Source organism: Hippopotamus amphibius, chromosome 2, assembly GCF_030028045.1.
Source record: "Hippopotamus amphibius kiboko isolate mHipAmp2 chromosome 2, mHipAmp2.hap2, whole genome shotgun sequence".
Classification (NCBI taxonomy): Eukaryota; Metazoa; Chordata; class Mammalia; order Artiodactyla; family Hippopotamidae; genus Hippopotamus; species Hippopotamus amphibius.
In genome coordinates this window covers 191,068,969-191,081,298 of record NC_080187.1, presented here as the reverse complement: position 1 = coordinate 191,081,298, position 12,330 = coordinate 191,068,969, and the positions used below count along the sequence as shown (strand labels likewise).

The 12,330-nt window shown below is 37.3% G+C and overlaps 1 non-coding gene across 1 annotated transcript; it reads left to right on the top strand.

Moving 5' to 3' along the window:
• Positions 1-11,859: 11,859 nt before the first annotated feature.
• Positions 11,860-11,966, top strand: LOC130846989 (U6 spliceosomal RNA). Its single transcript, XR_009051784.1, has one exon. It is a non-coding gene; the product is annotated as a U6 spliceosomal RNA (small nuclear RNA).
• Positions 11,967-12,330: the final 364 nt, after the last annotated feature.

Here is a 12,330-nt window from a genome sequence, read left to right as displayed (position 1 = left end):
TAAAAGTGTAAACTCCAAGGAGCTGTAGAGGAGATACCAGACAAGAATTGTCAACTGCGTTTTGGATGATAGTTAGCCAAAAGAAGAGGAGTAGTTGATTGAGCAGAGTAGAGAAAGCTAACAAAAGCAAAAAGCCTAATAAAAACTCAGAAGAGGAAGCCAAGAAGAAGCATATGAGCTGCTCTAAAGAACTTTGGAAAGATGGAATTGATGGTCCCTGTTACTTATGAAGATGAAGGGAATGGGTGGAGCAAAATCAAAGAATTTGTTGAAAGTCTGTGTAAGTTATAGACTCTTCTCCATGCCCCACACCCAAGTGAGCATCTCTCCCTTGCCTGTAGAAAGCAAGACGTTTGCTCTCTGGAGATGCTGAACCAGCAGGATTCTGGTCTCAGTGATATCAGGGAGCTAGACAGAAATAGGTTGAAGTGGAAGTCCACATTCTGAAGGGTGAAACTTGGAAACCCTTAGCTCCATGAATGTTGACATCCAAGCTTATACTCCCCATTGAGGTGACTGGCAACTCCTTCTTTGGAGAAAGTGACCAAGCCCCCCAAAATGCTACACGGGAATTACGCAACAAACTGCCTGGGTCCCACCTCATGACTCTACAGGGTAGTTCACCAGTCTGTAAGTCCCACCCCTGTACAAAGGGCTTCCCATCAGATTTTATTACTCAACACCTAAATGAAAACAGGCAGCCAAAAGTCTCCAGATATACAAGGATATTCTCTAATATGAAAGGTAGATTTAAAAATCAATAGCAACTATAAATAAATAGGAAAAAATAAACCATGGAGAAAAGAGAGGCAATGCAAGAGGAAAAAACTTTTATTAATTAAGTTATTCCATCTGTGAAATAACAGGATGCAATAGAAAGGGAATAATAGTGAATAAGAAAAACCTCTTAAAAATTGCAAATATAAAAATGGAACTATTTTTTAAAATCAATAAAAGAATTGGAAGATAAAGTTCAGAAAATATTCTAGAAAGTAGTAGAAAAACATAATAGTGAAATATAAGAAAGTGAAATACCCACACTAAGGCATATCATTGTGAAATATCTGAATACTGGGAATAAAGAGAAAACCCTAAAAACTTCCAAAGAGAAAAACAGTTCCCACATAAAGAATCACAGTGGCACAGATTTCTTAAAAGCAACATCAGAAGCTAAAAGATAATGGAGAAATGACTTCAAGATTCCAAGGAAAGTAATTACTTTCCACCTAGACTTTAACACCTGGCCAAACTTTCATTTCAGTATAACATTAGAACAGAGGTATTGCCAGATTTGTGAAGTGTGATTCACCTTTATGGTCACCAATATTTATTTCTCCTTTCCTTCCTGGTACACAGAAGACTATACTTCCCAGCTCTCTCCAAGGTAGGCAGGGCCATGTGCTCTGATCAAGTGGCTGTGAGCAAAAGTGACATGTGCCACTTCCTGGACAAAGCATTGGAGAGGTATGAGCCCCATCATCTTGAGATGGTAGAGCCACAACACTGAAGCAGTTTGGAACACTGAATCACCACATGGAAGACAGCTGCCCTGGAGAGTTACCTGACCTCCAGCAGACTTTTGTGAGCCACAAGAGACATAATATATTAAAGCATTAGGATGTGAGTCTTATTTGTTTCTACAACATAGTCTAGCCTATCCTAATACACAACCTACACAAATATTTCTAAATGCACCATTTCTCAAGAAATTTATGGCTACCCTACCACACAGCAGTTCTGCTCCTAGGTGATATTACAAAAAGAAATGAGTGCATACATACTACATACCACAGCAAAAAACAAAGGAATAAACTGGTGGTACATGCAACAACATGGATGACTCTCCCAAACCTAATGAAGAGTAAAAGAAAGCCAGATATAAGAGTATATACTGATACTTTATGATTCTTTTCTTTAAGAACTTTTATTAAGATATAATTGACAGACAATAAACTACTTAAAGTGTACGTACAATTTGATATTTTTTTTCTTATTAGTAATGTATATATGGCAATCCCAATCTCCCACTTCATCCCACCAATACTTTATAATTCTTTTACATGAAGTTCAAGAGCGGGTAATACTAATTGATGGTGATAGAAGTCAGAATAGTGATTACCTTGTTGGGGATTGAGTGATGGTGGAGCACATTGAGAAGAGGCGTGAAGAAGCCTTGAAAACACTGGAGACATTCAGTATCTTGACCTTGTTGATGGTTATATGAATGTGTGTCTATATATATATATATATATATATATATATATATACACACACACATATATATATACACACACATATATATATACAAAAATTTATTGAGCTGGACGTTTAAGTTTAGTACACTTTACTATGTATTTGTTGTACCTCAACTAAAAAGAAATTTAAAGAAACTACTGGAGACTGACTCACCCAAATGAGGACATAAGCCAAAAGTAGGAAAGCATGGGATCCAGGCAATAGGAAATCCCCCAGAGGACGGAGACAAAGGGAATTCTAAGAAGATGGTGAGTCCTAGGATAGCAGCTGTACAGTAGCCTTGAGAGTCATGGTTGGAGCCAGAGGCAGAGGGATCAAAGAGAAACATCTAGAAAAAAGGAAAAAGAAGCTGTAGATTATCTTAGTGTTCAACTCTATTCAAGGGAGTGTACCATTCTTTCAAAGAATTTGGGGAGGAATTAATGATAAACACATGAAAAACTAAGCAACAACACACACACAAAATGCTAGTATTAATGAAAAATGTTTCATAGACATGTTACTGTATTAACTATGGCTGAGCTGTAAATTTAGCCAAAATGTTGTTATACAATTACACTGGGAGGGTGGAAAGAGGGAAGTTAGGGTGGGAAAAGTGTGCAGCACAAGGGTATGGTAAGAGAGCTGGATTCTCATCAGCTGCAGAGGAAAACCAGAAGAGAGTGCCTAAATTAGAAAAAAAGAAAGAAAAAAAATATATATATAAGGAAATAGCTGCACATGCATATTATTTAGCAACATGAAAGCAAAGAAAATAAACAGTTGAAAATGTGTTGACTCAAGATGGAGAAGGGTAGGCAGAGGACTGCTATTTTTCATTATACACCTTGTTATATCATTGACTTTTAAAGCTACAATATAAAGTATTTCAGCACCATGCTGAAGCAATTAAAAGACATCTCAGAAAACTCTAAGAAATCTAAAATAAAAGAAACTCATTTCAGAGCATATTTTGATCTAATTAATTTTTTAAAGACACATAGTACCTAGTAATTTTCATTGGTAGAGGAGGTTTGTGAGATGATGTAAAATCATGCTGTAATTCTTTTGGGGATCCAAGAAGCTGGGACATCAAACCCTGTCAACCTCAGATGCTTACTTCAAAGAAAATAGCGTCGTAAGGAAAAAAGGTTCTATCAGCTGTCAACTCTATCACAGCTAATAGCGTGATAACATTGTACCAGAATTTTTAGATGTAATCATTTTTTGTCACTATTTTAAATCCTGATTGTACAAGTTGTATGTGCTTTTAAAAAGTTAGATTCTGATAGAGTGAAGTGAGTCAGAAAGAGAAAAACAAGTATCATATATTAACACATATGCGGAATATAAAAAAACGGTACAAATCAACCAGTTTGCAAGGCAGAAATAGAGACGCAGATGTGGAGAACAAACATATGGACACCAAGGGGGGAAACTGAGGGAGGGAAGGGATGAACTGGGAGATTGGGATTGCCATATGTACATTACTAACAAGAAAAAAGTATCAAATTGTACACTTTGGATATATGCAGTTTATTGTATGTCAGTTGTATCTCAATAAAAGTTCTTAAAGAAAAAAAAAAGTTAGGTTCTGTTAAAGAGAGCATGGTCCCATTAAAACAAGGCAATCTGTACCTAGAAGGGCCTAAGTCCTGTAACTTGTACAGGCCTTTAGAGCCACCAATATGGGGGAAAATAATAGGTACAGTGTTAGTTAAAATGCTAACAGTAGCAAGTAACCAAAAACTCATCTCAAAGTGGCTTAAACAATTTTCAAAAAAGGAGAGGGGAGAATTTACTCATCTAAAAATGCTCAGAGGTGGAGAGATACCAGACAAGGCTGCATCAAGGATGTCACCAAGTATCCAGCTCCCTTCTGTTGCTTTGTGCTTCACATGCCATGATGTCAGCTCTATTCTAAGGCTGGCACCTCTTTTAGTTTTAAAAGATTGCTGCTACTCTCTGCCTGGGCTAATGTTTCCTCGTTCAAGTCCTTTGGGAAAGAGTTGGCGTTTTTGACAGATAATTCCCAGCAAAAGTCTCAAATTTGCTTGCAATGGACAGGCTTACGTCACATGCCTACCATTGAACTAGTTAGGTGTTGGCCAGGGGATGAAATGCACTGGAGCATTTCAAGTGAGTTCAACCTCTCTAGAACCACACTGATACTTAAATGGAAAGCAAAAAGCTATTGGGAGAGGAGGAATCGAGACAGATGGTGAAACAACTATTGTTCAAAGGAAGCTCAGAATGTGTTGGCAGTTGCAAATGGACCATCTTAAGATTGTCACACAGTTTATATACGGTACCTAAAAATTCTTATTTCTTTAATTCCTATTGAAACTCGAGGAGGGAAGGAAAGTCAAGAAGAACAGGATGTTTGGGAGGACAAATGGGGACTTTTCCATAAGTTGTATGTAGAGAAAAGCATGTCTCTCCTGCTAGAATAAAAATTAGGATAATGTACATAATGCTAGGGTGAAACAAAGGCTTTAGGTTTTCTGACTAAGTCAAGTGATCTCAGAATAATAGGCAAACCCTAAGAAAGTCCTTAAATCGATTCCAGCCTGGGGGAAAACTATAGCATATCAAGCTGTAACTTAAAGGTAATTATGGTACCATCAAAAGTGTTTGTCCAAAAGGTCAAAAGATGTAGGATTGGATTCTCCTGAGATTCCTAGGTTGAATTACTTATATTAAAAAAGGGACAATAATGTCTACCTTACATAGTGGTCATGAGGGTTAAAACATATTATTTAAGTATCTGCGAGGAGTAAGTATGAGGCAGTTTGAGGAGAATATGAATAACTGTAAAAGATTGAAAACGCTGCCTCAGTTCATCATTTAAGATCTTTCTCCGTTTCTAAATGAACCTTTTCTCAAGAAATTAATGGCTACCCTACAACCCAGCAATTCCACTCCTAGGTGATATACCAAAAAAAAATACTACATACCATAGCAAAAGCAAAAGAATAAACTACTGGTACATGCAACAACATGGATGACTCTCCCAAGCATGATGAAGAGTAAAAGAAAGCCAGATATAAAAGAGTATATATTGATACTTTATGATTCTTTTACATGAAGTTCAAGAACAGGTAATACTAATTGATGGTGATAGAAGCCAGATTACCTGATTGGGTGGGGATCGAGTGATGGTGGAGCACATTGGGAAGAGGCGTGAAGAAGCCCTGAAGGCACTGGAGATATTCAGTATCTTGATCTGGATGGTGGTTACATAAATGTATATATCTGTGAAAACTTATTGGGCTGGACGTTTAAGTTTAGTACACTTTACTAGGTGTTTGTTGTACCTCAACTAAAAAAAATTTTTAAAGAAACTACTGGAGACTGTGACTCACCCAAATGAGGACATAAGCCAAAAGTAGGAAAGCATGGGATCCGGGCAATAGGAAATCCCCCAGAGGATGGAGACGAAAGGAATTCCTAAGAAGATGGTGAGTCCTGGGATGGCAGCCGAACAGTAGGCTGGAGGGTCATGGTTGAAGCCAGAGGAAGTCTGATAAATGTTACGCTTAGCTGTAAGTATAATGCACTTAAAATGGAAAATTGTACAGTTGAGTGGAAAATTACACTCCCTTTGACTCCTTTTATCACTTCTAAGGCAGGCCTGGCTGTGTGGACACTGCCATGCTATTTCAAGGGGCACCATCGCATCTATTGGAGGCCCATTGGAATTGCAACCCTAGTCCCAGGAGGGAATAAAATCACATATATAATGTTGGCCTTGTAATCTCAAATCAATGCGTGATGGAAAACGTCACACAGTGGAAGAAAAACACAGAAAGATTCCATAATTTCAACAAACATGAAAAAACACTATTTTGGTGTGCATATGTATTCAGGAAAGATTGAGTGACCATTTTAAGATATCTGAATTTCATCATTTTTATTCTGTTTGTATTATGTTGGTCAATATGTTTGTTGTAAATACTGCAACTAAATATTTGATGAGACCTCTCTCTCTCTCTTTTTTTTTAATTTGGTTGTGCCAGGTCTTAGTTCCAGCAGGTGGGCTCCTTAGTTGCAGCTCGCGGGCTCCTTAGTTGCGACTCCAGGGCTCCTTATTTGCGGCACATGGGTTCCTTACTTGTGGCATGCGAACTCTTAGTTGTGGCATGTGGGATCTAGCTCCCTGACCAGGGATCAAACCCAGGCCCACTGTATTGGGAGTATAGAGCCTTATCCACTGTGCCACCAGGGAAGTCCCTTGATGAGAACTCTTGTTGTTTAGGCTAGACTGCTGCCACAGTAGAACCATTGTACTTAATTTTCTCTACTATTATTCATATTATTTATATTAATCATGTGAGCTTTTAACCTACTGGCATTGAGATTGCTAAACAAGCTCAGACATGGTAGTGATGAACAAGACTGTTCTGCGAGTATGGATTGTACTTAACACTAGCTAATGTTTACAAAATACTGGTGATATTTTAGACTAATTTTTAAAAAGACAACAAATGGCAAGTGAATATATTTCATTTTGCCTAATATCTAATTGTATTCTCTCTTAAATGAGCAAATACATAACAATTGTTTTGCAAAATAGCCTTTATATTAATAGATGTCCTAAAGCAATTTTTAAATATATATTTTTAACCTATTCAAAATATGAAGAATTTATGACAAGCAAGTTCATTGATATCTGTGTTTGTATTTAAGGTGATAGAACTAATCAGAAACCAAATTCAAGATGTATTTTCAGGTTCTTCAGTGGCATAGCAAATCTGACCCCCAACACTCAAGTATTTGCAAAGTTCTCATCAGACAAATATGACAGATGATATAAAAATGGCCAAAGTTTGTAAGGACATAATTGTCTGGCTTCATAATAATGATTGATAGTAGATTCTATTGAACACTTACCAGGGACTAGGCCCCATTTAAGCATTTTGCAAATAGGATTTATTTACTCTTCCCCACAAAAAATAACATAGGTGGTATAATTTCCCCGTTTTACCAGAAGAGGATACTGAAGCACAGAGAGGCTAATTAACTTGCCCAAAACCACGACTAGTAAGTGGTAGAGTTAAGGTTTGAAGCCAGGCAGTCTGATTTCAAAGCCCACACCCACAACTACTTTGCAGTAAAGCTAAGACTGCTAAGAACTTTTGGTTTTTATTCTGGATTTTCATCTTTTTTTACTTGAAGGATGTTTCTTTAAAACAAGCTGCGTTTTAATTTTTTAAATACTTTTCATTTTATTATGTCATATTAAAGGTTCATATTAAAAAGTAGAAAATATGACAAATCAATTTCTAATCCTGTACTTCTTTTTTATTTCTAGAAAAGGAAGACGATAGAATAGTGTTTCGGACTACAGTGTAGGAAAGCATATGTGTGTGGTATAAACGCAATAAATCTTGATAATGCTATTTAAATCTCTTTAGATTCGGCTCTGGAAAGAAAGAAATGCCTAATGACAATGCACAACAGAGGGAAGTTTGATGACAAGTTTAAGACCATCTTCATTTAAGCTTATAGCTCTGTGTTTCAGACCTTTAGAGAAAAGGTATTCCAGATAGGTATGATGCATGTGTCTTTTCAGTCCTCAGTTTTTTCTTTGTTACTGCCTATCTCAGGCTCTTTATTAGAACAGTACTTCTAGACTAAAGATGAAAAACAGAACTGCTTGATGGCAGTATTTTTATCAAATTCCATCTACTTCAGATATTTAGGAAATTTGTGTTTTAGCTTAGCCTTTCAGCAAATAACTGCAATTACTGCCATATGATTATAAAAATTTATTCTATGACATTTTCAAATCAACCCAATCTACTATCTTCATGTTCTAATTACTTCTCAATATTTCAAGACAAATATTTAGCAGTTGTCAATCTTTAAAACTAAGAGATATCCACCGTGGTTTTTATTCTCACAATATGTACATTATTGAAAAATACAAGATAAACTAAAAGACAGAGAAAATGCTATCAAATAGCCACCCTTAAAAAAAGGGGGGTGGGGAGACCCTTGGTCGAGACTTGTGATTTTGTGATTCTTATGCTATAGAATCCATTTGACAGCCATTTAGATCTGAATATATAAAGATTAGGCGACTATGATATTCCTTCTCTTCCTTTACTTGGAATAGCAATACCTCCTCTGCCATCTAACGTACGTTGGCTTGAAAATATGTTTTTAAATGTATGATTATTTAGGCAGAAAACAGTAAATAAAAGCACTACATCTTCGTATAGCTAGGTCAATTTAAGGAAGTATGTACGTTTAGGAGCAGCAAAACATTCACCAAGTAGTCACTGGCTTAATAGTTTTAGTGATTTAGTAAAAAATCTATTCTCAATTATTATTTTTGATGTTTGGGGAATAAATATGCTGATAATTATTTTGCAACTCTAACATGTATGCAGCAGGACTGTTTTTAAGATTGGGACCCTATGAGGCACTAAAGCAAGCATTCACTTCTCTCACACTTGAGGTCACAAATTTTTGCAAGTCAAAAATGTTGAGCATGCCAAAAATATCATGCTGCACACTACCAAATAAAAGAACACTGTTATTCTTACAAGGAAAGGTTTGACAAGACAGGAAATAGGCAGGGTCAGAGAAGTTTACTTAATACCGAGCCTTATTTAACCATCGTGAAGCCAAAATACAATGACAGTTAAAAAAAATAAACAAATAACTGTTACACAAAACAAAACCCCAGGATACATGATCTCTACTGGAACTGATTATTAGATTTTTAGCAAATACAGGAAGTGGATAACCCCAGAGAACCCTCACAAAATTTCTAGACATCTTCCCCATTTTCTTTTGTCACATTCCCTTCACTGAGATAATGTGGATTAAAATAGTTTTAATTTATGGGTAGAAATTGGAACAAAGAAAAATTCATCTTAAAATGCTGCAAAATAACTTCATTAAAGGGCAATCATTTTAAAAGTTGCATTCTCCTAAAAATGGGGAGGGAAGAGAAAGAAACAAGAAAATGGAAGATAGGAAAAATCTAGCTGTTCATTACAATTTTCCATTTTTTGTTTAAACACAGCAGGAGGGCAAAGCTGCTGGCTTCTCTTCATCCTTGCAAATGCCAGGAGGGATTATGCAAACCCCACAACCACCCAAATCTTATTTAAAGTTATAATCATTGTTCTCATTTAAAGGCTTTTGCCTGCTTTCACTCAAATACTGCTGCATCTTGTTTTCTGCCAGTTTGGACCCACTGGGAGTCGTCAATTCATAATTACAGATAAACCTTTTTTTTTTTTTAAAGAAGAAACATGCTACCTTTACAAAAAGCAAACATCAAGTGACATCTAGTGGATGTTTGAATACCATTTTCTAAGGCCTCTGAATAGCAATATTCTCAACATTATGTTTTCTTAATATTGCTCATAATTTGTGTTTCTCAGTTAGAGCCTCTGTCTTTTCCTAAGACAGAAAGACAAGTTATGAGATAGAAAAGTTGTCGTTTCTTTTCTCAAAGAAGAATTACTCTTTCCATTAGTATGTGAATAACAATTCTCAGGATAAAGCACCCTGCAAATAACTCACCTGTAACTCATGCTGTAAGTGTGCCAAACAAGATCACCGTATATCCGACACTGGGCATATTTGAGCAATTATCAACTGTGTAGATGGTTCCTTAAGAGAAGATGGCACTTCAAGGCTCAAATTCCTCTTTCTATCTATAATCTTAAAGAGCACTATTAATCTAGCAAATCTATATTTAGTCCAAATATTGTCCCTGTTTTCCTTGAGAATGCTGTGGGAGAATTATGCAGATATTTAGGTCCTCTTTCCACTACCTTTGATAATTTTTGCTGGTTCACCACAAGTTATTGGAAACAGTGACTTAATCAGAGCTACCACAAAGCAGTTGAAAACTTAATTGGGATTGGGATTGCTGAACAATTCCTCTCCAGAGATTTCATGCGTCTGAAAGGCTTCGTGGAGAATAAATCCTTTGCATTGATGTCTAGAGACTGCATTTGTAAAAGAGACAGAAAGGGAAATTATTGACTGAGAAATTGAAAGATGGTGTTTAAATTTAGTATTTTCTTTCCTTTCAAGGAAAGGAAACTTGGAATATGCAACTGTAACCCAAATGCCAGCTGTCTGGCTGTCCCCAAGTCTTCCAGACTTTTAGAGTCACTCTTCATTTTAATAATAACACACACACACACACACACACACAGCCCTGCATGAAGCCCTTATCTGACTTCCTGTAGAAAATCTAGCATCCCTTTCTTCCCCCCGCACCCCGCCCCCCATTCCTCCAATAATTTCAAGAATTCTTGGGAGCTCTGCTTATTCTTAATCTCAGGTCTGCATCAAGCTTAATACTACTGTCTTATTCTTTATCCACTTTGGCCCAAATGCAAACTGTTTTTGCTTTTTACCCGCCTCCAAAGTGACACTTAAGCAATATGTGCAGTCAACTTTATTGAAGTTTGGGTAATAGGAGGGAAACTACAGCACAGATGGCTCAGTATACAGATTAAAATGTAATCTATGCAGTGATACTATGTCTGGGCTTTGTTTTGAAATAAATCCTTGGGGTTGGGGATGGGGGAATAGGTGGAGATACAGAAGAAACAGAATCAGGTAAGAGCTGATAATTGCTGAAGTTGAGTGATGATTACAAGGGGTTCATCATACTACAAATTCTCCTTTTGTACATGATTGAAATTTGCATAATATTTGAAAGAACAAGTTCCTTGGTCATCCCTGATGCAGGAAATTTCTCTGGCTTCCAGTCCCTTCTCTGATAGCCTCCTAACCACATACTGGGACTCCCTCCCACAACTTCTGAGTTTCACTGCCTCTCCTTCTCAGGCTGCCCAAGCAAGCCTTCAGCTCTGGGACCACTCGAATACTGGGGGAGCCCAGCAGAAAGGTTTGCTGACTCCCTAAAAATTCAAGAAACCAGTTTTCACCCTGAGGAATTTTGCCCTAGCTTTACAAACTATCATCAGGTAAAACTAGCATAACACCTGGAGTATATAGCTTTTTTTAAAAAGTTAGTTCTCTTCCTCTTACTATTTGTATTCTAACTGAAGTCCTGACAACTGATTCTAACAAAAGTTAATACAGATACGTACATCAGGACAAAGCAGTTAAAAAATGATATTCTATACCTATGAACAAGTCTTGGGGAGAAATAACAAGTTAAATGTAGCAAAAGGGTAATTATTTTTACCTTTTAACAAAAGATGTTCAGTGTAGACATTGTGTCATACATAAATAAAACTACCTTTAAAAATTAACAATTTTTTTTTTTTGCTACTCAATTATATTGCAGTAGCCAAGGGCTAGGCAGCTATCACAGTAGGCTCATCAGAGGTGCATGAGGAGTCTGAACCCTGCCGCCACCCATGAACTTTGTGAGGGGGAGAGGGAGGCGCACCGCCGGCTCCTGACGGCGATTAACCCAGTCTCTCTCCTGTCTTTGCATCAACTGGCAACTGCTCTTTTCGCTGTCTACTTTGGCCTAGAAAATGAAAGCTTTGCTTAGTGCAGGTCTGAAGTCAGCTGAGATTAATGTTCAACCCTCCCAAAATGTGTGCTTATGAAGAGAGGAAATGAAGACATATAAGGAAAAAGACTTTTCACATCAAAATACATGTGCGGGTGCTCGCTTCGGCAGCACATATACTAAAATTGGAACGATACAGAGAAGATTAGCATGACCCCTGCGCAAGGATGACACGCAAATTCGTGAAGCGTTCCATATTAAAAAAAAAACAAAAAACATGTGCGGGAAGAATAAGAGAATTCATTCTGGATGATTATGCTAATATAACAAAGGTGGAAACTGTGCCTCTTGTCCCCTTTTAATATTCCCGAGAGGGAGGAAAGGGATTCAGAGATTTGGGGATGGGGAGGGAGAAGTAGCTGTGGCTTTTGCAGCCACTTGCCAAAGGCCTCTGAACAGGCCATTTGAACAAGGGACTCGGAAAAGTGGACGTGTTACTATTGGCATGTGCCGTTGTCCCCAAACGCATGAGAGACAATGTCAGCACTCACTTCTGGCTCTAAATTGAAAAAACACTTCCTCTCCTTCTGCCAGCACCATTTTCCCTCCTACTCTACCCCGGAGTC